At 35.3% G+C, this 27,164-nt stretch overlaps 1 protein-coding gene across 13 annotated transcripts in view; it reads left to right on the forward strand.

The window, feature by feature from the left end:
- The window catches only part of LOC110828488 (uncharacterized), a 727,302-nt gene that overhangs the window by 311,206 nt on the left and 388,932 nt on the right, over positions 1–27,164 (forward strand). The gene's annotated exons all lie outside the window — the stretch shown is intronic.

Genomic DNA, 27,164 nt, shown 5'->3' on the forward strand with positions numbered 1-27,164 from the left:
CGTCCCGATAACTGCTTCGTGTTTACAGTTAACTCACGTTGTCCCTAGCTTCCACTTTGCCTTCTACAAGAGCTCTTCTGTATCACGTTGCTAAGGCACTTGTGTCTAATGTGTGTATACAGAAGACGTCATCAAACAGAATGCACAGTTGAACTGCCTCTTCACAGTCTCAGGTTGATCACGTTGTGGGCTGTTAACATAGCCGTTATACACCTGAAGTACTTAAACAGAATGCCTGATAATGAACAGTGTCTGTCCGTATGTTTCATCTCCCAAATAGTTTAACAGGTTACTATAAAATCTTATTTTCTTTTTATTATTTTGGAGGGTTATGTCTAAAATACAATTATGTGGGCGTATTCTACTGAAATATCTAACGAGACTTTTAAAATTTATTAAAAATACCTGTTCGTATAACAGCGTGATTAAATATTCCATTGCAGTCTATAATGTTTAATGATACATATTTTTGGGTAATTAAATTGTATAAATATAGAAATAAGAAAAGTACAAAATGTAAAAATGTCATAACAAATGTAATTTTTAGAAGTGTACGTAAGAACAGGAAATCATGTCCAACATTTTAAACTGAAGCCAACAGAAATTGTCAGGTGTCAATTATGGAAGTCTAAAGAAGACAATTCATGACACTGTTTTCATTAATGGTCGTACTCTTAACAATATACAGTCATATTTTATATTTACACGGTAGATACTTTTTTAAAACGCTGCGGAAATGAAGAGCTAAATTTTTTTGTAGTAGGACTGAAACTCTATTTAGGCCTGTTTGTGTAAAGTGTTCATAAATTTGTATCTAATATTTGACAAACATTTTAAAATACTCTTGTGTTCATTATTCTCCACCAACGTCACGACGTCGTCAGCCATGTTGCCTGACGCCGACTCCATAGACGCGGTAATCTACAGAATGCCCCAAAAAGAATGAAATAAAGACATATTAATGAACAAAACCATTTTGTACGATAGCAGTGGCTCTCTGTTAATTAATGAATCTGATGTAGGTGCTTAAAATGACCGCCGTTAGCTTCGTGGCATGGTTGACAGCTGTGAGAAGCTGACTGACAAGCGGGCAACAAAGTTGCTGCTGTGAACACACCTTTCGGTGGAACTCTCCCCCCCCCCCCCTCTCTATCTCTATATATATATGGAATGCTGTAATGTAACAAATTGTGAGCGAACGGAAGCGGATACATTGGGAACGTATTACTTGTCATTCGAAATATGACGTCGCCTTCATACCCAAGAAAATAAAATCTTTGTAAACAGACTTACTGAAGATGCGGTATTACACTATTTCGGAATTCCACTCGATTCAAATAGAGTTTGAACCCGAAAGCTGTCTACGAATTTGCAGTCCTTAAATCGCGTGGCCCACGTATCGTTATTATGAACCCTGATTAAATATTCTCTATTTGGTAGTGTATATATTAACTGACCTTTTGAAATCCCAGGTAGTAGAATTATCGCATGATGTGTGCCAGTTTCATATAACCTGACTAAATTTAATTATAACTCTGTCGTTCAAAATCTGATTTAAGTCTGTCACAAGTTAGACAGACCGCGGGATAGGTCATAACAATTCTCGCTTGCAGTAAAAAAATACCTGAAATACAAAATATAACTCATCTTCCTTTTCACAGAGACTTTTGTTAGGTGTCGTACGAATTACCCACGCCTCAAAAATACTGTTTACGCAAAAATACGACTTCTACCCTGCAGACGGTGAAATGAACGACCGTGTTCTTTATATTTTAGACCTTTTTCTTTTTGTCTTTTCATTTGCTCCTTCCTTCACTGAATCTCCCATTCCTTCTTTCTTTGTCTGCGTAATTCTTTTCCTCTTTCTTTGACTTCCTCATTTTAAATTTGTTTGTCGTTTATTTATTCCTTCTTTCTAGCACGTAAGTTGTATTCGTCTAATGTCGTGTGACGTCCTTACACCGTGCCTATATATATCGAACAAATAATTAAATAGTATCGATTTGTTAAGAGACTGTACATCAGAGTATTTATCTGCTACATGTTTATGTGATCAATGCGTTTCTTAAAATTTCTTGATGGCGGCCAACGACGAATACTCGGTGTTACTTAAATTGAACAATAAATGTATAAATGAATGATAATTAATGTTCTGTGATAAGTGAAGATTGTCCTGTGTATTTCATGTTTTGGGTGGTGAATTTGACGATTTAAGTACTGCTGAGAGGGACCACGGATGATCGCGTTCAATTGATATACTTAGTCAAGTTTGAGATAACATATTATTACTACGAAACAATCAAGATTGTAAACTGAGGGAACAGATTCAGGTAGCAGCCATGCATCAGATATGTTTGTTTTCATTTCTTGTGACATATTATGTTGAATCTGTGTATTACGTTCTTGTTATTTATGGGCATGCACAACAAATTTTAACTGACAGTATAACTAGCAGATTTCCTTAGCAACAATCACTGCCCTAATAGGACAGTCCTACATTCAAATCTGAGTAATTGACTTCAAACTGATGGCTGAAAACAGACGACTCAAGTTAAATAGTTAATATCTATAAAATTAGGCAGACTAAAGGGCACAACGCATTAAAATATGTACACCAAACCAGTGACAACCTCGCCATATCGCGGTTTAGTCTGTTTCTGCAAACGAGGCTCTGACAATCGAGTCAGAGGTTATTAATAATAGGATTAATAATTAGTAATGATTATTAAATGCAAATATATACAAATACTAATATGCATATCTGGATTCATTTTTTAAGTTTAACATAGATGTAAAGTGTAATGCAATCTTACAGCACATGATGTAGGATTATTTTTTATTTTTAAATTGTCAGGAAATTTTTGGCTTTTATGTGACAGTAATTCCAACAGAACAAATCTTGTAACCCAGTGGCCTCTTCAGCATACACCCATTTTACACAACTTCCACCAAGTATATATTTTGAAATAATTTAAGCATTTATCGGAGTTTACGTATTTTTATACATTGGCACAAACTTTGTAATTCGCGCTGTTAGCTTTTCACGTTCGTTTGTTTTGAGTTGGACTACATTTTATGGGGTTCTTCAATGACTGATCTCCTTCGTATTCCTCGAATTGTACATGATGAGCAGCTAAACTTGAAGTTTTTACAAAATGGCAACATTATCAAAGCAGAAAGCTCGAATTTTAATCAGCCCGCAAATTTAAAAACACGGCATTTCAATCCTTTAGTGACTTACTATGAACAAAATTCGTATTTTTTACGTATTATACCCAGAAGCGTTACCATTAGGATAAAGATGAAAATGTTGGAGCACAAAAATTAGGTGTACAGAAATGAAGTACGTATGTAACTAGAATCAACGTGATATTTTGGCATTACGTCATAACGCTGGCTGGCCACCGTGTTGTAAACCTATAGCCTACTGGTCACATGGATTAGTCATTTGGAGGGAGTCAAGGGTTTTAATCACAGTTCATATATTTTGTCTAACGTAATATTATTTTAACTTTACACCGGACTTCATTTTCATTTCACTGTGAATTGTTAGATCGTTCTTTTCCTGAAAAATACACAATAACACAGTGATTTGAATTCAGTGGTAAGTGAGACAATTTTGAATGGTATGCCGAACTAATGAAGATTTTGTACATTCAAAGGCATGGCAGAAAACAATACTTTAAGATGCAAGGAAAGTTATTCATGACGTCATCAATTTGTATTATTAATTAAATTGTGTAAGTAGTATTATCAATTTCCATTAAACCTAAATTTATACCCAAAAATTTACCTTTATATCCATATGTTTTACTATGTGTATATTGTTTCGTAATAGAAAGTTTCATGAAACAATTCTCCTGCAGTTTAGCAGGACTCTATATTAAGGATATACTTGAAACTAAAATTTGTAGCATAAACTGAAGGTTCAGAATTTATGAAATCAAAGAATTCCTCTGGATACAATTCTAAACCAGCTTCATCAACTATTTCCATAAGATCCTCTAATATTTACCGACCTTCTCCATATCTGTTTTAAAAGTGTAATTTCCAATAAGTTTCACTAGAAACATTTCTTATGTAATTTTATTTCCTTAATTTTAACTTTAACCCTAGTCCAACGTAATTTTATATAGACAGATCTGTCGTAATGATCAGAGATTATCTATAAGGCTTACGAAATTACGTAATTTTCTGAATTTTGCTATTGACTTTAATATTTTTGGATCCAGATATTTTCTTGAACACATTGTTTTCACAAGCTTATAATTTATTTTCTTCTGTCAGAGTAAGGTAAGCTTACCATATTTCTAAATTATTGTTATATATATTATTTCCCCTCAATTTAAACGGGACGATAAGTTTTCAAATTGAACAACTTAAATGAATTTCCAGAATGTATTCTTGGCTTAACAATCTTAAGAGTTTCTGAAATGCTCATTTTCTGCACACAAGTATAGAAAATTTGATAGTAAAATATTCAGGTTTTACTTCAAACATTTTGATTCATCATTTGTTCTGTTACTTTAACTACGCGAATTTCTGTTGCAGATTATTGCAAGCCCATAAATGGTAACTAACGTATAAGGAGTTGAATTAGTGTTTTAAAATTATCGTTCTTATACGCATGTTGAGTATAAATTGAAAGTTAGGACGTAGGAATGAGTTATAACTGCTCATTTGCCCCCCCCCCCACACACACACACACCCCGCCTTCCTGGTGGAAGACCGTATTTTCTGATTTTGCATTGAAATCTGTATGCCGCGGAACCTAAAATATCTTTTTACACTGAACTAGTAAAAGTAAATTTTCCCCTTATTTTGATTGAGTGTCATGCCATGAAGGCGTATAAGGGAGTGGAGGTATAACCCCTCGCACACTAAACATCCAGCCATTTGGTAAGAGTCCCAGCAACCTATGGAATTAGAGGTTGAATATATTTCGATTGTGTGGACGTGGCCTCTAATAAAAATGTTCTTGAGCTTGTCAGGAACAAGACCCGATCATGAAGCCCGCTTCCAGGCGCGTTATTTACTGAACCATCCTGCTTCACCATTATCACAAAACAACACACACTTTGTGTTTCTCTCCCGGTCTCTTTTTGTAGTAGCCTGTTAAAGTACTCGGCACATTCTTTGACAACGATTGGGCATCATTCATTACGGCAGGAATTCTGTTGCTTCATATAGGTTCCAGGAAGTAGATTACGTAGCAGTTAATATTCAAGCACACTGTTTTCCGTTAGGGTTTTGTATTCAATTTACGTCTCCGCTTCAACACTTTATTACAGCTAAGTTACCATCGGTTTTTATTTTGTATTCACAGGATCTCATAAGTTTTCCGATAAGGAACTTGACATCTTTTCACCTAACCCTCGTTTCATTGATAGCAAGAGCTGCATGTATTTGCATATCTGACGCTAACCTGAGGAATAGAACTCTACGTCACTACATCGAAGTAAACACGGAAAAGGTGCTTATAGTGTAACTTAGTACTGAATAATTAATATATGTTAAATGGAGTGGAAATTGACAACCCAGACGTTAGTCTTCACACTGTCACTCCAGCCTAAAACTGGCAAAGACAGAACCTATGGATATGGAGTTCATGTTTATTAATGATTCATTTAACGGTGCTGTCAATAGCTAATATATTGTCGAATGACAGGATGATTAATAAATAATTAATTTGAATTTATGAAAGGAATCGTTCGTTATCTAATAGAAAATATTTGCCTGAAGATACTGGGTAGAAACACGAAAATTTCGCTAGAATAGCCAGTCTCCAATCTGAGTTTTGAACCCGTGACGTCTCGAATACGAAGCAGGAATGCCAGCCGTTTAGATGCCAAGTTCAGTGTCCGATAAAACTGAATTATTAATGTGTTTGCAATAGGTTTCTGTGTTGAAAGTCAAATGTGTTTACTGACGATCTGGTTTAGCATTTGCAAATTAGATACACGTAGCTAGCTGGTTATTGGGTAAACGACACGATGTATTAACATACCAACTAATAGAATACGAGCTTATGTAGTGTAAGTAAGCACTAATACCATTTAAAGGAGGAATTATGTATTGTATTTGAACCAAACAATTTCTTTCGCAACTGTTCCCACATGGAACTGATAATTATCATCTCACCATAAGGGCAAAACATAAAGTGAGGCAGTTTAAGAAAAAAATGGCGAGGAAAGTGTTATGATCTGAGATAGAGCAAGTAATAAGTTATATGATAAAATGTTGTTTGCCTTTATCGTTTTATCTATGTGGAATATATATTCCGCCCATTTCGTTCTCTTTGATTTGATCGCCGTAATAATAGTATGGCTACGAACAGACAAATTATGAAACTATTTAATATTTTATTTTATCTAGCCATTATATACAAATTACCAAAACGATATTTCTTTCTTAGTGATTTTAAATGTGAAATTTTGAAGACAATGATTAAACATTACTCCACTGTTCCCTTCGGAGGACATATTTACCGACACGTATGCACACTGAAATTAATTAATGTCATATCAGCAGACAGAAGTTTTAACTTCAAAAATTACTTTGAAACTGCTTTTATTTTGTGCTCTCTGATTCAAGAGGAAATTTGCTATCAGATGCTAGAATGAATGTTATTTAAGACGTTTGATGTCACACAATATACACCTTAGTTTCTACTAGAAACAGAATATTCCGACAGGATAATTGGATCGTTTCTGTTGATAGAACTTCTCACCTGCAGTGACTGATAACCTTATGCTTCTCCATATCTTCTTTGAGTTCAGGGTCTTTCCTCGTAAATTCAGACTAAGATTGACGGACGGTGTAAAAGCATAGTCACACCACTTCAATATTACATAACTACAGAAACGCCCATTTAAAAGCAAAAAAATTGATGAACACAGTGGCAATCGAACCCATGGGTTCGACTCCGGAGATTCCAAAACATGCCTTTGAACGCGCGCATAAGCTAGTACTGTGCGTCCCAGATTTACATCCTGTCTCCTTAAGATCCATCCAAATGTTATCTTTCCATCCTCCTCAGAGTATTCTAAGTGTACGGAATGTCTCGTAAGTCCGGGGCCATAGGAGAACTCTTATTTGGCAAAATATGGATAAATATAATAGGGAAAAGTTGCAAATCACGTGCTTTCAGTTTTAAGTGTTATAGTTTTGACCTTGAACGCGTTCATTATGGCTGTACACTCTTTATATTATCAGCAGTGAAAATTACAGCGATATTACTATGTTGAAATGACAGCGAAAGGGAATGTTTTTCCTGAGTTGCCTATAGTATACCTGTGCTTCTTAACTATCTGTTCCTTGCACTGAAATTACTCATGAAACACGAGGTCTCTTCCGTACGTAGTTTAGGAATCACCGCTTTAAATTACAGATACAAACCATGCTCCTAGATTCACCGTGTTTCTATAAAGTAACCCTACCGTGACCACCATTAGTATGCATTGAATCGAGTTTATGTATTCCCTCATCTGAGACGCAACACAGCTTTAGGCATTTCAAAGTAACAAACTTGTTCATCAGCCCATTTGCAAACCTAATCTTAACTCGGCACATCTGCTGCAGGAAGTACATTATTTTAATAAGTTTCTAAACATCCTACCATTTCCGAAATCAAGACAAACACTTCTGCAGTGCGTACGTACAGAATCTACTTCCAAACATATACAGAATGATTCAAAAGGTACTTTGCTATTCTCCTACTAGCTTAATTTTGTTTTTTATTAATGTACAAGGATCACATTAGCAATCTTACAAACCAAATTATTTCAGCGGTATGTTATCAGACTTCCCTGCCTTCAATGGCCTGGACTGACTCAGGATAACTTCGGAGGACGTGGATTCCTATTAGAAAGTTGTTCCCTCTGAGTTCCTCTATACCAGTGGTATTCATTATTTTTTGTTCGCGTACCCCCCCGATATAATTTCTCTTCAACGTTGTACCCCCAAAGTTGTTGGTGTATAATTCAAGTGTATATAATCTACATCTAAAATAAATTAAATAAACTACATTACTTAATATTCAGTGTTTATCATAATTTTTTTTTAAAATTTCACGTACCCCTTAAGAAGTCTTCGCGTACCCCCGGGGGTACGCGTACCCCAGGTTGAATACCACTGCTCTATACGCTCCTTCAGTTTGACCCTAACCTTATGAATCACTCTGTATACTGTGCATTTCGAAGTATCTCTTTTCAGTAATACCAACCTAACGAAAAGCTTACGTGTAGCTCAGCTAGTACGTATAAAGGTTATCATGCACGTGTACGGAGTTCGAATATGCCCTTCCCTTTTTCCACTTTTAGACCCACAAGAGCATAGTGACGTCATAGATAGATCTCTTAAGTGTGGAGAAGGTATACATGACAGAATACGCTATAAATACGCCTGCGACTACTGCAGCCTGCACTAATGAGCACGTGGTTGAACATAAGAGTACAGCCCTTTGGCTAATTGGTGTGACAAACAAGGAAAAGTCTTGAGGAAGTTGAAGAGCTTTTCTCCGGTCTCTCTTCCTTCCTTATCTTTATATTTTGCTTTCTCCTCCCCCTCTTGTCAGCAGCTTCTTCTGAAACTCCTTTCACAGAATCCCTCGAGAGTACAATACAGTAGACGCGAGCAGACTCAAGTGGATGTTACGACTTAACAATACGGACAACCATGTTATTACTTCCGAATGGTTGTACCGACTTGTACAGTTAGGTGTTCTTTGAGCTCAAAATTTTGCAAACATTTTTATTGCTCTGAGATATAGATATCTCCATGCCGTTAAGTAGACGTCTTGTAGCAAATGTACATGCTTAAACAGAACGCAAGGAAAACGTTTTATAATAGGTCAATCTCCTTCTTTTCTTCGTGCACCATTTTTATCATCCACTCCAACTTTAGATCTGTCTCCAATGAATGAGTGTCGAAAAGTCCGTTAACAAGGAAAAAAAAAGATTATATTAAGATTTCTGTCTTTTGGGGTGTAGCACCGTGTAGTCTGGTAGACGTTTACTGACGTTTCAGAGGTCCTTGCTGCCTCCATTATCAGGGCGATGAGTTATCGCAAGAACTTCTACCAGACTACAAGGCGCTACAACCCAGAAGACATCCATCTTCGGACTTACCGCAGTGAAAACCTCAAATCCTACTAAGAAAATATTTCTTTGCGGAAAATGTGCGAAAAGAAATCAAGAAAAATTTATAACAAATGTAATCTGTAATTTTCAAAGCTTCTGGTCTGGAGCATGAATCGAATGTGTAATAAATATTAGGCTAATACTGATCCATATCCTTTAAAGTTAATTACTTATTAATCTTCCCATTATGTAACGTTTTGTAAGGTAGTGTGAGCCACTGACAGTTAATAAAACATAAATTAACGAATAAAATTCGTTATTGATTTTGTTTTATTCGCAAACGTAATAATGTAATGTTTTAAGGAAGCAGTTTGGATTAATCAGTATAGAACTTATTACGACAGAAACTGGAAACAAATTAATCGTGCTTGGAAGTAAATTGAACTTGTATTTACTTGTCAGCTCGACCCAAGGTAATTGGTGTTTTGCCCTTGCCGTATGGTATCAAAAGTTGCGCTATCGGGTAAATCGCTGAAGATCTAAGCAAATATCTAATTATGTGTCAATTACCGTACTTCTCTCCACATTCATGTCTTCTGTTTAAAAATCGAGCAGGAAATACTTCGAGAAGAGGGGAGAGCCTGTTTTAATTACGTTAACAAAGCAAAGTTTCGATATGTGCCTGTTACCTCTGACATGTTTGTCTGTGTTTATCTCCATCCGTTTCTCTGTAACAACTTAATAATCACTGAAAGGATTTACATATGTAGAGTCTTACTAAAATTTGTCGACAGATTTCAGTTTTGGTTAAGCTCTGGCAACAGTGACGTACACTTTGCATGAACACCCAAACGCGTTTCTGCGTTAAGTCGCTGCTTCAAACCCCGCAGTTTCCTATCTAAAACAGCTTTATCTACACAAAGCATCAAAATTTTCATTTGAAAGTTTAAATTCTAGGCCATAACAAATAGATAGAGTTAAAGATGTTAGGCATGTTGAAATTTCCTAACTTGTTAGTTATGCATAATTAATACAAGCTAATGAAAAATTGGGCCTAAGCAATAATATTGACTCATGTTACTTTTCTGGTGAACCAAATTCTTGATTTCGAATCCGCCAGTTATTCATTTACATATCCACGCTTCTTTGCGAGCTGATTTACTATTGGAACACAGTTACTTGTAACGCGAACTCGGAATATTTAAATCTAGTACTGTATGGAGCTCGGTTTGTGTTTAATGGACCGATTATAATTAACGGTACCGTAAGGAGATAAGCGATATACTGCATCGTACAAGCAATGTTCTGGTTCACTGGTTATCATACCAAATGAACAAACCTTACGGCATCTGTTTATATTTATTTGAATGTGCAGCGTATTTCGAGGACACGAAATCAAAATACGTATGTGTATTACAAAGAAATATTTCTCGCATTTATAAACTACCGTAACATAAATGCTTAAAAGTAAGTCCATATAATGGATTATGATTAAATTTAGTATTGGGGTGCTCTGTACCAATAGTTATTATAAGCTTTTATTTTCACCGCAACACATTTATAGCTATATAAATGTTGATAATGTTTGATCAGAAACGGGTTCCTAGCAGTAAATATTTTTCTGTGCTGTAAAACATAGACATTTGATTCTATAAAACATTTTTGCATTGCATTCTGTTTCTAAAATGTCTTCTTAACAGCAGAACTTTGTTGCACAAAGCCAGATTTAGCTCTCATTATTGCCACGAGAGTTCGTTGCGTGTACCTCAATTTTGTCGCTAAAGTATTATTTAAATGGGATTAACGGAGGAAAAACTCTATTGTAATCTGAAAATCCAAACTTACAATGTCATTACAAACTGTTATTTAAAACTTCGTTTACATAATGTCGGTGACTGCTCAGTTAATTCAGTATACACATAAGTTTTTAAGACTGCTTTAAAACAGCTTGTTCCACAGAACACGATACTTCATTTACATTTCGCGTACTTGTTTCTAGTTGGCATACAAAACGTTTCTTAAATGACTGTGAAGCTTTTTAAAAACATAATTGACGTGTCTTCTAAGAATGCCATTTTTAACTACAGTGATTCTGTAAATAGTACTTAGAACCTTTTTTAATACTTTACACTGCTTTCTTTCAAAATGCCCGTTTCTTGAGTTACATCTTGTACGTGATCCTTTTACTTGTAGTAAGGAGGCGTATTTTCAAACCATAATTCTTAACAATTTAGGTATTAATCTCACCTTTTTACTATTGTATTCTATTCTCCCAATATTTGTTCGTATTATGATATTGATAGAAAAGTCAGGCTTGTACCGATTTGTTGAATTTTAACAGAACCTTCTGTACATGTCCTTTACCTGAGAATATAAAAACACGTATAAAAGCGACATTTGAATTAGGCCTATGCGTTTACAGTTAAGAATGATATGTAATTTTATACCTTGTTAGAATATCAGGACCCTAGTTCATAACAAAATCCATGGAACAGAATTTTAGAAAATAAGTCATTTACATGGCCAAGAAATTCTCTTGTGTTATGGAACCAGAAGGTTTATTACAGCGTTTATTAGCTCCCGTAATTAGACCCTATTCTATCCTATCAGTTTCTTTAACACCTAAATTAATTTTATCCTCCCATTTATGTCTGTGTTCTTATCAACCTCATGGTTCGTAATTTAATAAACCTAACCTAACATTGGCAAGGAGTATAAATGTTGACTGTCACCTGTTACTTCTTTCCTCTTGGGTCTAAATTTGTTCTTCCGTCTGTGAAAGACTGATTTTCATTCATGTATATAAAAGTGAAAGTATGGTTTTGTATATTTCAAGAGAAACTTTTTGTATAGTTTCGCTAACTAATATCTGATTAATGAATCAATATTTACACTTTATAAATATTTATCAACACTATGTAGACTATTATTTTAGTTACAAGATACGAGTAAGGCAAAAAATATTACCATCTACGTTTAGGTCTTCCAAGTGACTCTTCCCGCAACTCTTTTCAATAAGTACTTCTCACCTCCCCCGTGCCTCGACCGCCCATACTTCGCGATTTGACCATTGTAATAATATCTGGTGAAAAGTTTAACAAATTTTGAAGCTCCTCATTGTGTTCTTTTCTCCAGTCACTCCCTCCAAGTTCTAAATATTCTCCTTAGCACGCTGTTATGAAACATGATCGGTCTGTGCTTTTGTATTCAGTGTTTGAGAAAAGCAATTCTTCCATGTATTCAAAATATTGTGGGAACAAGAAAATTCTGATTTCTTATAAATTTACTTGCATGTTGGCGACCTACTAGATTTCACTTATGCCTCTGTACAAGGCTGTAATATTTTTATTCTTATCAGAAACGCTGATGCGCATTGTAGGAAAACACCTGAGGTGTCTCAGAAATTAACACTCGTGCAGGGGAGTGTACAGTCGTGACTCAGTCTAATCTCGTCAGTTATCTCAGAACCTGTGTTACAGAAAATGGCATCAAATATGAGCTCCGGGTGATTTCAAGTCTCTGTGATAATAATATCTTGTACCAGCAGGTTAAATTCGTGTAATATTATATGGTCCGTTCTGCTATCTAAAGCAGTAAAGATTAAAATACATAAAACTGTCATTTTATATGGTCTCTCTCATTTTAAGGAGTGAACAAGGTTGATGGTGTTTGAGAACAGGATGCTGAGGAAATATTTTAACCTAAGTGGAAGGAATTAAGAGAATATTGCAGAGAATTTCATAAGTAAATGCTTAAATATTTCTATATTTCATCAAATTTTGCCAGATACGTAAAATAAAGTGTGGCGTTAGAGACGGGGCATGTATTATGCTTCGAAGTTGAGATGGGAGGTTGTGGGCTTGACTTGTCTGGCTTAGGGCAGGTACATCTCTGGCTATTCAGTTAATGCGGATGCTCGTGTCTGATTTTCGAAGCCGGGGCTTCCAAGGAACTCTGTCAACTTGGCCTACATATTTTATTTACACTCATTTTGTATACAAAATATGCGTATTAAATTCTCATGTTTTAGGCCTTAATGTTGTCGCTAGGTTTGTGCAGAAACTACTGTGCAGTAGTCAGACTGCAACTAGAATGATGCTTGATTTATGTATAAGATGTACAGGCTTGCAATATGAATTAGGGTGCGGGCTACAACAGAGGAACAGTATCACTTTGGAAACATGGTTGCTATGGTAGCTATCACAACGAGATTCTAGCTGCTTGTTTACACTCCAGAGCTCCACTGTCAATTACTGTTCTCTCTGCCAGAACGTCCAGTCCGCATAATGCACATATATGTGCCGTATTTCACATGTGTTATGTTTACTCTATGATTAATTATGTAATTGATTAGGTTTACAGTAATTTGTATTGGAAACTGAGCAGCTAGATAGTTGTCTGTAGTAACATACAGATGTTGTGTTGTGTTTACTCTCATGTTAACAGCAGTGCGAGAGTAATATATTAAATTGTTAATAGGTAGTTTCCTTGCTTGGAGATTTGTACTGGATTTAATTGCACTTCAGTATTTCTTGTTAAGTGGTGATGTGCTATGGTGACCATGCTGGAATTTATTTCCCGCAAGACTACTAGCACGTTTTATAAGGGATAGTACGTGTTTGCTTACCAAAATACGAGTTTAATTAAAAGTGCTACTGTAACTCTCTTCGCAATTTGCTGTCTTTAATCACTGCCGACCCTTGGGGCGATAGATAAATTGTAAACGATTTGAAATTTTGTACACGTGAATGTGTATACAAATTGGTATATGAATGATAGATTTTGTGGTATTTTGTGTGTTCAAAATGATCACGTGATAATGTTAACAGCACTTCGTTGGAGACAGCTATAATGTCATCCTGTGTTGTAGACTGTTGTAAATTCTGTGAATGTGGTAAAATTGTCTTGAACCTAAAACGGATAACTTCACGGAACAGAAACCTTCTTGAAAAGCTGATATTCCCACAGATGTCAAGAAATTCCCCGTTATGTATGGAAACGAAAGGTTCATTTCTGTGGTCACAGGTGACTGCCATTGGATACAATCCTGAGACAGTTTAAATCCAGCCAAACCTTTTATATATCGTTGAAATTAACCTCTTGCTTTATAATAAGAATAAATGTTAATATTGTCTGAAAACTAAATGATTAAGGTTACATTTGGACCTAAGAGAAACGATGTAATGGATGGATATCAAAAATTACATAAGAGGAACTTAGTAATATTTGCGGTAGTTAATTACGGTGGGTATATAGATGAAGAAGACGTGGGCGGATCATCACTCATGAGGAAGACGAAAAACTATTATAATTACGTAGCGCAGAGTCCTTTTTGAGAAGCTGCTAGTTTATCGGCTAGTCAGGAAATTCCCAGTTTTATGAAACGCGAAAATTTATTATCTTGTTCACAAGATCTCACAAACTGTCCTTGTCCTGAGCCAATGAATCCAGCCCACACAGGCATTGTACTTCCTCAAGATCCATTTCAATATTATCCTCTCAGGAGAGATGAAATGAATCACCTACACCTGTAGAGAAGAGTCTATTTGAAAGAAGCATATATAAACGGGTAGTTAATATTAAAGTGATTCTTAAAAAGTAGGGTGTGAGCGTGTTGAATTTATTCATCTGGGTCCAATGACCTGATATCGTGAATACGGTTAAGAGCATTACGGTTCTAGAAAGAGGTGTGAAATATGTCGTTCAGCTGATCGGTTATCGGGTTCGTAAGAAGATCTTTGTTCCGTATAGTTAGTCAATCAGTTACAGGTACAGGCTGAGACGCAGAGTAAAATGTTGATATCTGTCCTATTCATAACATATTTGTAATTAAATTAAGAGTTAATATCAGCATAGAGAAGTTATATTGTTGAAAGTACGTAGGTAGCCACTACTTAAATCTATTATTTGATAGAAATTGTTTCAAAGTAGCATCCGTTAGGCAATGTAACTTCAGTAACAGCGTAGAGCTTTGATGTCAGTTCTGTCCCTCATTATGATCGCTACGTCCAGTAGTCTAGTAAGACTTCATATGTGTTATACGGATTCATGTAAGGATTTCGCTGGTCTTACAAGAAACATTAATAAGGGATTGTATGAATAAGACAGAATTACGTGTTACAGTTCTCTGTGACACAAAGCTGGTTCACGTGACAATGGGCTTAAGAAAAATGTTCATTAACTGACATCTGCAGAAACCAAAACAGTGCTGATTTTTTAAAATAAGAATATCCATCAGTGGAATCAGGACCTAACAATGACGACAGTTTCAGCTCTTCATTTAAGGGTAAAGGCACAGTTTAATTTAACCAGTAAAATTGTTCGAGAATTCTCAGAACATTTATCGGTAATCAAAATTGATACGTTATATTTCTGTCATCCTCTGTAACCGTAGAGAAACAGGAATTGATCAAGGGTTATATATCCACCAGTTTTCTATATAATGGCATGTAATTCTGGTGAACTAATCTATGGCATCAAAGTTTTTCAATGAAAGTATCAGAGCTTGCTACGTACGCAGTCTGTGGTAATGATTTTGATTTTACCATTATTGATTCTTTCCCAAAGAGGACGGGGTTAAATTCCGGTAGAAAAGAACTTCACAATTCAACTTCATCCAATGCCGAGGTTAAGAATGCGTGGAACATAATCTCCACGCATTCACGGCGTGGCAGGTAGTCACATTTTCGGTTTTGCCTTACAGCATAATTAAAAAATTAAAAAAAATTGCACATGAAGATAACTGTCTTCTGAGATGTGACGTAGTGTAGTCTGGTAAAAGTTTCCTGGCGTTTCAGAGATAATTACTGCCTCCATCATCAGGGCGGAAAAAACAATGAAAAAACAAAAACACGTTAATCCCTTCTGGTTCCTGAAGTTTTAAAGAGGCAAAGTGTAACCGGTCTGCGGGTCCAGAATTTGAACCTTTACAACGCGAATACGAATAAAGAGGGTTAACTCGTCGACCGCGTCATTTCTTCTTACTAAAATAATGCGTCCTTTTATGTTTATTGTCTTCGCGATAGGGCTCAAGGTTATAGTACACACACACACGCACGAATATTTTTGTAAAAAAGCTTATTCAAAAGTAGAACTACGATTATACACACAAAAGCCAGGAGTTTTGTACGTGTTGGAGTTTAGTATGTCCAAAACTGGCCACGACGGTTTCTTTTTAGAAAGACATTTTTAAAAATAAAATAATCAGTCCCACATCTGTAATTTCAGAAAACAATTGACAATAACTTAAAATGGCCATAACTTTCTCGTCAGTACGATTTCGTTCTCAGGATGTGGAGGCCTGTTATTCTTACGCAAGTGATCAAAAGCAGTTTGTATTACCGACTAAATGAGCAACTGATAATTTCTCAAGAAGGACTCCTGTATCATTCAATGAGATACTCAAATTTTTGGACAGTCTCTGTAAGGGAACTTAGAAAAACCACGAGATATCGTAATAAGAAAAAATCAGTACTCCAATCAAATTTCAAATGGAGTAACTATCGAATGCTAGCCGAATTACTTATATGTTAATGGACGTTGCTATAACTTGTTTCAATAACTTCTTATTTATTTAGCGACTGTTTTCCAACTGTCTTAGCTGTGTGATTGTTGAATAGTAAAAGATTGGAACGGAGATTTCGTGGAACGTTTAAAGGTAATAAAATAATAATTTATTTCTTTACTTGTCTCAAGTAATACCTTTGAAGTAATGACTTTTAAGTAATACACTTGAAAGTTTTTCGGTTGTAAAGTCTGAATTAGGATTTGAGATTTTCAGGGCAGTGAGTCTGAAGATAGGTGTCGGCTGGGTTGTTGAGACATCTCATCTCCTTGATGATGGAGGCTACATGGATCTCTGAAACGTCGGTAAACTTCTATCAGACTACACGACGTAACAACCCAAAAGAGAGTTATCAACTTCTGAACTGACTATTTGGATATCAATCCTGTTATTCTTGACTGCAGACACAGACACAGACGTAGAGGCATTCTATGCAATAAATGCATGGCAACATTACGCTTACCTTAAAAACCTTTTGACCGAATATGGTAGTCCGCGTTGCGGTTATCTGCACTACGTTAATTGTTACTTACACACTGTAATCAAAGAGAAAAACTATTGTGATAGGGCGTGATCGGTATCTGAAATGGATTATCGAACAACTTCCGGCCTCGAGGGTATCTTCGGTGACCAATGTCTAGACGGGTTGTTAGCAGGATCAGTCTCGAGACTTGAATAATTACCTTGAATTTGGAGGAAATTCCATGCCATAGTAAATAAATACCCTTGAGATGGGACCACTTATAAACCCATCATACTTCACTCACGTAAAAATTATAATTCAGATTCTATTCCTAAAGGCGTACATCACGAAAATTAAACAGCTGTCCGGAGTCAAAATAAAAGTAACTGTCTTGAAACTGTCAAATACATAAGCAAGTATAAGTCTCCAGTTTCATATACCGCTTCATTAATTCCTCCTGCGAGTTTGTATGTGATTAGTTGGAAACATAATTATTAGCTTCATGTAGCGTGTTCATTCTCTCGTCAGCCTTGCAGTGGTTAGAATAACCTATTTTGGAATTCCACGCACGTAAATTATACATGAAATGACTCAGTGCTAGTAATTCAGAATATAAAAAGCGAGGGAAGTAAAGCATGCTCTTTTTTCTGCCTCAGCTGTAGACCGGAGTTAGCAGAATTACCTTTATTGTTTTCCTCGTTCTGTATCATAAAAAACTTATTCATATTCCTTGTGTAACCACAGTGTGCATGAAGAAATGTAAGACCTACGTGAAAATTTTGTTGATGTTCGGTTCCCTTTAAGTGATATGAGTCTTGGAAGTGCGAAATGGCGACAATACTGGCACTGTGTAGGGCTGAAAGTACAGCATTGAGAAGTTCTATACAGAATTTTGTAAGGTTTGTTCACACAAAGCAAATCTTAGTTATAAATTCTGCACATATCAGTACTTATATATATATATATATATATATATATATATATGAGGATTTATTTACATTTCTCAAATGGGTTTTCAATAAAGGGCTCTGTACATTATATTTATATATGTGACTTTGAAGACTTGATATAGTATGAATAAACAAAACACAAGAGACAGTTTGTATAAATGTGCGAAGTTTCACAAGCTTCATAATTAACATCAAATGCTTGTTTAATAATTTATGACCTTGCAGTGTAATTGTAAAATTAACCTGAGCGCGTAGAAATAGGGATGATAGAATAGTGAACTATCGGGCAACGTGAGGCTATATTATTGTCAAACTGTTGTTTCGTATTCCGTTCAAAAATATCCAAATTATTACGTACAACAGTTCTGATTTTCTGATATTCGGATCCTTTTGCTCAGATGTCTCCCGTTTGTATTAGTTATTTTAAATTATTCACTCACTTCGTCTATTTTGGGTCCATCCAGATATATTTTCTAACACATTTTTGTCATACATTTGTAATTTATGTTGCTCTCTCAAAACTTATCTTCATCGTTTTGCAGCCTCTACGAGGTGTTAACGTTTCTTTTAAGCTTAATAATATTTCTGGGAAGTTGGCCATCTCCTGAATTGTAGCGCCGTCTAGCTTGGAAAATATTTACCAACGTTTCTGAGATCATCGTTGCCTCCATCATCAGGGCGATGATGTGAACGATGGTGTCAGCAAGGACCTCTGAAACGTCTGTAAACATATACCAGACTACACGGCGCAACAACCCAGAAGACAGCCATCGTAGAAATCACCGCCACGAAAACCTCAAATCCTACATACTTCTTATAAATACAAACTGAGAAGACAATTTGTTTTGTTATATTTATGTAACCTAACAAATACTCTTTTAGTTATAGTTACGTGTTATAGAACATTCTGTACATCCTGCACATCTTAAACGTGCATATAGAGGTACAGTAAGAAGAAAAATCGGCCGGTCTTATATTTGACTCGAGTCAGTCAGTGAGACTACACGTGGAGTGACAAAGCGAATATATAATTGATTAAATTGATGAATGAGTGAATAAGTGTGTATATATGTATCTATGTAATATACGTATGTATGCACGTGTGTATGCTTAAATGTGTGTATATACGGCTGTTTGCGGATGTAGAATGTGTATGCTTGCATATTTCAACAGTATGTGTGTGTAATATACAGCATGTCCCAGGAAGATATATACACATTATAATATGTAATAGTAACTTCGATACCTATCAACTGTGCCACGAAGCTAACAATCGTCATTTTGAGCACATACATTAGATTTTCTAATTTACTAAATGCCATTGCTGTGGAATGTAATGGTTTAGTTATTAAAATGTATTTGTTTCATTTATTGAATGTGTGTATACATCTTTTGGGGGGACATTATATTTTACGCGTATAAGACGTATGTCCATGGTTGGGTTATTCCGTAGTTTAGTTCGTTTTTCATATGTCCAGTAGATATTTGCAACAGTCTATCGCTTACACTCTCATATGTTGTGCAGCTAATGCTCGGCGTTACGAATATAAAATATTTCGTACGTCTGGATGGAAATATCAACTAAAAAACACACGTGTCAATAAACACTTAACGTAAATCCGAACCTCTGCGTTCTGTATTCAGAATAGTAACAGAGGTATTCACCTTTTAGCTAAAATGTATTTAGAAATTATTTTTTATTTTATTTTGAAGCTTAGAAAAATCTTTCATCACGCGAGATTGGAAGAAATTTCTGCTAGAAGTAGCCTCGACTGAAAAGGGATAACGGGAGAATAGTCATTATATTTTCGTCTTGTTTCGTAACGAGTCTATAAAAGCATAAATCGATATTGTGTAGCCTTTAGGAAAGTGGATATACTTTTATACACGAATGTATGAGTGGAGTCAAATAGTTTTTGCTAAAAGTTTATTCACATAATCATAAAAGCGTTATTGTTTTATTAGTCATTTACCAATGCAGTGTGTTGCTACATACTGTCTGCCTTTATAAATTTCAAATCCATATCAGAAACCTGTTTCAGATGCTTCATTTGCCTGCAAGGTGCAGAAAATGTATCGTTCTTTTCATAAAAATATAAGAAGAATAGATATAAGTAAAATATAAAGTTACTAGCAACATAATTATGTTTGTAGTCTCAAAGCCTGTGTGAGTCTGTTTGATTTGACGTGTGTAGATTTATAAGCCTTGCAATTTATCGTTCGAAAACGGACCAAATTGTTCTCTGTCAGTTACAAAGGTAGTTTAGTAGAGTGATTTACCTGTGCGTCTATTCACTGCCTGTCTATATCAACAAGGGTTTACATTCTGGAACGGTGACTCCTTCACAGGCAGAACTACGCTGGGTGGAGAAGTGAGAACCCCTTTGAAGGTTAATTGTTACTCTGCTGCTGAAAGAAATGCCCACTTTTATGAACCCTGATGGCTGATTCGTGAGTCATGTAAATCCGTCACCAGGCTACATTCTGAGTCATATACATGGAGTCTGCTCTTTTACGTTCTGTTGCTTTTAGAACTTTTCTTTCTAATATTATCCTCTTGTATACGACTAGATATTCCACGTGACCTCTTTCTATGAGGTTTTGTATGCGTTTTTAATATGTTACGTTGCGTGTTAATATAATTTTTCATTGGCTAATTCGCCTTAATAATGTGATGAAAAATACAATATACAGAGCTGCTCATTACATATTTTCCTCTTTCGTCATCTTATTTCAACTCCCTCTATAGAAACATTGTCCTCATTTCTTTGTTTCTAGACATCCTCAGTCTGTGTTATTGCCTTGGAATTACAGATAAATGTACAAAATAATAAAAACGAGATAGAATTTTAGTTTAGTCACAAATAGTATAAGCTTTAGTAAAATACTTTAAACTCAATTTGGTTTTGAACACTTTTACCAGATTTTAAATTTGAATTCTTTGATTACTTATGAGTATCGAATAAGTCTTTTAATTTGTGGTCCAGAAAATACAGAGTTAATATCAGACAACAACCATTCAAGTTTTTATGTGGTTTCTTGTTATGAATTCTGGCTTAAAGAACATACATAGTCTACATATTCTATTCCTTGAATTTAAGTAGCATAGGACACGTATCTACAGGCGATGTTGTTGTTGTAATTACAACAGTGGTGGTCTATTTATTAAGATATTATCCCAGAAATTACTTCGAATGTCTAAAAATACGAAAATTTCTATGTAACAGGACTTCTGGTCCAGTGTTGGACCCGTGACATGGCGAACGCAAAACACAATTACTGATCGCTCAACCGTGATATTCGGTTATGTTCATGCAAGGCAAGTGCTGTAATGGTACATTCCAGTGCGAGAACTACAACATTGAATTTCCGTTATGGAATACATAGTTTTCGAATGTCAGTTTACCGTGTCCATCTTTCAGACTTTTATTGTAATGAATTCTCTCAAATTCTTCAAACACTTCAAGTTATGGGCCTAAACATATTAGCCTACTTCTTTAAACATGACATTTCTCTACATAGGAATACGCGAAAAACATGCATATTTATACACTTCGTAAAATTCATGTATTTACAGTTATAAAGAAATTTAATAATAATCAAGGAATCTCATGCGCGTGTAATGATCATTTACTCAAAGTTGCAACTCACAAGAACAAATTTACAGTAGCGTAAATAAACTTATAATTAATATAATCTTATATATCTTATCAATATAATTTTATAATAAATATAATCAGTTTTATGGGCATACAAAACAGATATGGGGGTGGATTAGTCAAATAATCAATACGCACTCCAGTGTTACTAATGATAAGATCGTGCTGTTTAGTGCATAAAAACATTTTGATTTTGTTTTTTTCTGTCTGAAGGATTAAATTCCGATCTGTCACAATTCTGAAATGGTAGGCTGTGATAGACCTGCACATTTCTCTAGATGTCCTTCTCATCCATTGGTACTATGGGTTTGTGTGTAATTTTTATATCTTTCATCTATAGGTCTTCGAGCGTGTTCATGTTTTATATCATCTGTCGTCTTATTGAGTTGAAAATTTTAAAGCTCTGTCTGTTAAATGTTGGTTTTGTTGTTTGTCTAATGCACTGACATCATTAACATTCCTCAGGATCGTCATTTCAGAGACTTAAATCTCTTTCATAACATTCAGTCATCGCTCATATTTAAAGATCAATAAAGGTAGAGTCAAGAAATGACTGTTCAGTGTTATCCATGTGTCTCGAGGGCCCTAGTCAGCTTGGAGTGTAACATGGGGTTACCGTCAATGACACCTCAGAGTATCCATCAATCGATCTTAGTGTGAGCAGAAGCCAAGAGCAAAACAAAGTGAAAATAGAGAGAAAAAGTCAAACTCCACTCAACCCAAAGCCATAGAACATCATTTTTATCTTTACTGATGATCCTGCAGTTATCTACGGTTCACTGCCTTCTTAAAATGTCCCGCTTTCTGAAACAGCGTTCTCTACACCACGGCCTTCTAGAAGCTGAACATGGCACAACGTATAAAAGTCGTGCGAAACGCATTGTACTGTTCGCTTTTTATCCATTTTCTTGCTTCAGTAGAGGAATTTCCTAATTGTATTACATTTCTTATTATGGACCGAGACATTGGAGACCAACATGGTGAGAATATTTGGAGCTGAGGAAAACGAAGTAACAGGAAACTGAGAAACATCCATAATGTGCGGCCTACTTCGCGTATACTACAGAATGTCCGAGAAAGAATGCACACATTTTAAACATTCTTATTGAGAAAATAAACGAAGCTAGGAGAGTTCAGTTTTCACCACATGAAACAGCAACTCAGGAAAAAAAAATTTCCCGCACAACGTTTCCTGAAAGATGGATTGGAAGGGGTTGCCCGTTGCATGACCAACAAGATCGCTGGATTCAACGCCAATGGATTTCTTCCTTTGGGGGTGTACAAAGGACCATGTGTACCGCACACGAGTTACTTGTTTGCAAGACTTGAAAAAACCGCGTCGTCCATTCTGTGGAAATAATCACGCCTCAAATGTGTGTCAACGCTTTCCGGACATGTGAATACCGGATGGAAATTTCTGAGTTGCTGTTTCATGTGGTGAAAACTGTACTCTCCTAGCTCTGTTTATTCTAGCGATAAAAATGTTTAAAATGTGTGCACTCTTCCTTGGACATTCTGTATTTTAAATTGGTGTGAAACTTAAATTTTTTACTCCGAGGGACACAGGTTAAGGAGTTACGGCAACAAATTGTTGAGAGTATATGGACCGAAGAGAGGAGAAGTAATAAGAGAACGAGAAAAAATTCATTCTGAGAAGTTTAATGAATTTTTCTCTTCAAGTAATTTTATTAAAATTAGTATTATACAATCAAAGAAAAAATAACTTGGGTGGACGATGTGGTATGCATGAGGAAACATGAAAGTAACTAACATTTTCGCCTATAGTTCTCAATAAAGACGCTGCATGGGGGACCTATCAGGAAGGATAATATTAAAATATATATTGCAGGAATTCGGTGTAAAATTATTTATTGGCTTAGGATATTATCCAGTGACCGGTCTTTGCAAAAACGGTGGTGCGCCTTTGGATTCCTTAACGTAAAGAATTTCTGAACATTCCGTTGTTGTGATGATTGACTAAATACTCTAAAACTGGCGGAACATATAGCACTCGTGGAGGTAAGTGTAAATACATGACAAAAATCAGTTGCAAAGTAGAAAGTGAAGAGACCTATTTGGATACTTCGGCGTATGTAAGGGTGGCATATTAAAATTTATCTTAAAAATAATTTAGTTTTAAATGTAGATTTTACGTTACATTATTAATTTTCAGATTCTCAGTTAAGTCTCTGTATTATTAAGTATGGTAACAAGCCTACTAAGTACACGAATAATTAATTGGCAGTCATTCTGGTCCTTAGTTAATTTTTCAGTTAGCAAGACATGTAGTTTGACTGGATGTGTGTTACATATACATGTTGTCCACGACTTGTTTCAACAACGCAGTGATCTGAATTAATAAATTAGTTTGTGCCGTTAAATTACCAAAATGTAATGTTCTTACCCGACTCGCATTCTCTGTACTCAGCTTCCAGTCCTATTCCGTCTATTGAAACGTATTTTCGAACATAGTACTAAGTGTGCGCCATGTTGCTATAGATGAATGGACAATTCTGTATTTAGAGGGAAGCATAAGATATTTCTATGAAATTCACGACAGTAGCTCAGAATCAGATTAATTACAATTGTCATATAGCCATGAAACAAAAATTCGCTGCAAAATTAGCCTTTCCTTTGAAGTTTTTATATGTTTTTCATGGTTTCCTCATTTCGTTTATGTAAATTCGGATAGTTCGTTGAATAGATCACGACCACTTCCTTCCAAATAATGCAACTTAATCAGTTACGAATCTAACGTTATGCTTTGATATCGTTAGATAAACAGATAATCACCAAGTAAACTTAGATTTGGTTAAGCCTTGTAAATTTATACGCTGTTCAACTTTTCTTTTACTGCATTTTGTTGTTTTATAATTACATCCAAGGAGTTAATTTTTCACTGAACGTGATCTACGCGATTCGACGTATTCGAATAGAAATAAATTTTATGAGCTTTATGGTCTGTTTAACGATGCTGTCTCTAATGATAGAATGATTAATGAATAATGAATTAGGAGGATGTCATAGGACGCGGCCGTGGGCTAGTTTATGGTACTGTTCTTGAATTTATCTAGGACTGAGGATAACAGCCAGTATCCACAAGATAACCGGTCTCTGGATAAACGTTTTGAACCTGGAACCTCACAAACACTAATTAGATTTGCTAACCAGTCAACCGCGACTTTAGGTCACAATAATACATTGAAAAACATTTGAAGGTTTTCACGATTTATAGTATTTGCCTAACATTTCAGTTTCCCCGATAACTGTATAGCTTGCTTGCCTTTCTTCATGTATTCAATTATCGAACGCGTAATTGATTTTCGAACATGCTTAGGATTCATTAGCGCGTGTAATAGGAGTTTCTGTTGCTATAAGGTGTAATTATATTTTGTAATTTACAGCGTGGAATATTTAGATCGTCAAAGAGCCTACATAAACTACTTGTTCAACATAGATTGGATTCTTTTTTGTTATTTTAATTTGAAATTCATCCTGGCATACGGCGTTAGTTACGAGTATCAGTTGAGTCTTGGTACGTGCGTTATGGATCGGTAACTGCCTAATATAGTGGCAGGGATCTGAAAGAAAGATGCTGTGGCAGATTGGAGTCATGTGGAACGTAAATCGATACACAAGATATCGATGTATGAATATTGAATTTTTTCAGTAAGAAATATCTTTATTGATCGCGGTGGTCAGTTTTGTGGATGAAGTTTAGTTTAAGACAAAAAAAATTTAATTATTTTTTTAATAACATAAAGTACCATTTTATAGGTAAAAATTTGGTGAAGAAGAGTTCATTGTCCTATAAATGCACCATTCCAGTTTAAGAGGCATTGTATTACGCAGTGCATATTTCTATAACATGAAGTAGGTCATCCATTACGGATTATGTAACAAATGAACCGTGAGAAGCCTCATCACACAAGTCACGAAGTACCTTTAACGACGATTAATTCTAGACCAATGATGTTCGATAGATCGCTAGAATTTTGTCATTACAACATTATATAACAAAAGAATGATTTTGCAAGTTCATTTAGTAATTATGTCGTAAAATAAACTGCGTTCTTGAAGTAAATCGTGTGTGGAAAGAATTTCAAGCTGCCAAGAAATTTTGTGTAAATGTTTTAATTTTATATTGCTATAATAGCAGATTTAAAAACAAGATGGATTTCATTCAAAAAATATGAACACTTTTCTGTTATTATTTGATCAAGTGTGGTAGTTGTTACGTTTTTACAATTACTTGGTTGGTTATCCATTGACTGTAAATTTCTGTCAGATGCAGGCGCTAAGACTGTGGACTGAATGTTTAGAATTCAGTAATAGCAAGACAGACGACTCGACATTACGGCAGGTATTAACAAATGAATCATCGTCATGGTAATTTTTTCGAACTTTTAAATAAATAAAATTTCCTTTTGTCGATTTATAAAAACAACATACAGAGTTTGCCATGGAAAGCAACATCCACCCTGCTATGGCACTGTTAGCTCATGCCCACTAAGTTCAATACACTAATTAAAATTAAGGCAAAAACTGAAAATAATGGCGTGGGTAATGCAGGTTGTATAGGCGAGGGAAAATAGAGGAAAGTTCGGTAATTGATAATAATGTAGCAAAGTGTAAACACAAAATTACATTATGTGTTCAAGTTTTGATAATTTTTTACGTTGAAAAGTGAGCCACGTGTACAGGACTGTGTTAAATTAACTACTTTATACAAACCAGTGAATTTACACGGAAATAATTCCTAACATATTGTCAAATGTGTTAATAAAAAGACAGCATTACCATGGAGGGCGATTGACATTGTAATATACTAATAGACCTACGTTAGGTAACCCAAAATATTTCATATGGGGGAGAGAACTTCACTGTTATTCAGATGTAAATTCCTGATTTACGTATATGTTATTTATAGACTAAAGACTCACTGTTGTATTTAACTTTCGTGTAAAATATCATGACCTAATTGTAATAACACTTGAGAATAATCTGGTAACAATTTCAAAAAATATCGTATTAGTGCATGCAAACACAAAATTCCAGTCCTGTTTTTGATTCACTCGAACATTGAAATTACGCTTTCGAATCCCGCTGAAGGTACAGATGTAGTATGAAGTACGCGTTTTTCTTTTTGTACTCTGTTGTCCTGTATAGGTAGATATTTTATGATAGACCGATCACCTCCTAAGGAATCTTAACTAAATTTCCAAGGGTCTATAATTTGAAAGTTAATTTTAAATCGCAAAATTAAATCTGACATAGCTGAAGAAGAACCGATTTCAAAACATCTCTCTCTCAACCTGACCTTCTTTTAAGTCTGTATTTAACGACACTTTTCCAACTGGAAGATTTGCTTCGTGAACTATGAAATGAGAACATGGTTATGAATATCAGACCAGAAAGGATAAGTAAATGCTCATAATATTTTATGGG

The sequence above is a fragment of the Zootermopsis nevadensis genome, unplaced genomic scaffold (assembly GCF_977971745.1).
Source record: "Zootermopsis nevadensis isolate Lab colony 2312 unplaced genomic scaffold, Znev_1.0 Znev_ptg000010l, whole genome shotgun sequence".
NCBI classification, from domain to species: Eukaryota; Metazoa; Arthropoda; class Insecta; order Blattodea; family Termopsidae; genus Zootermopsis; species Zootermopsis nevadensis.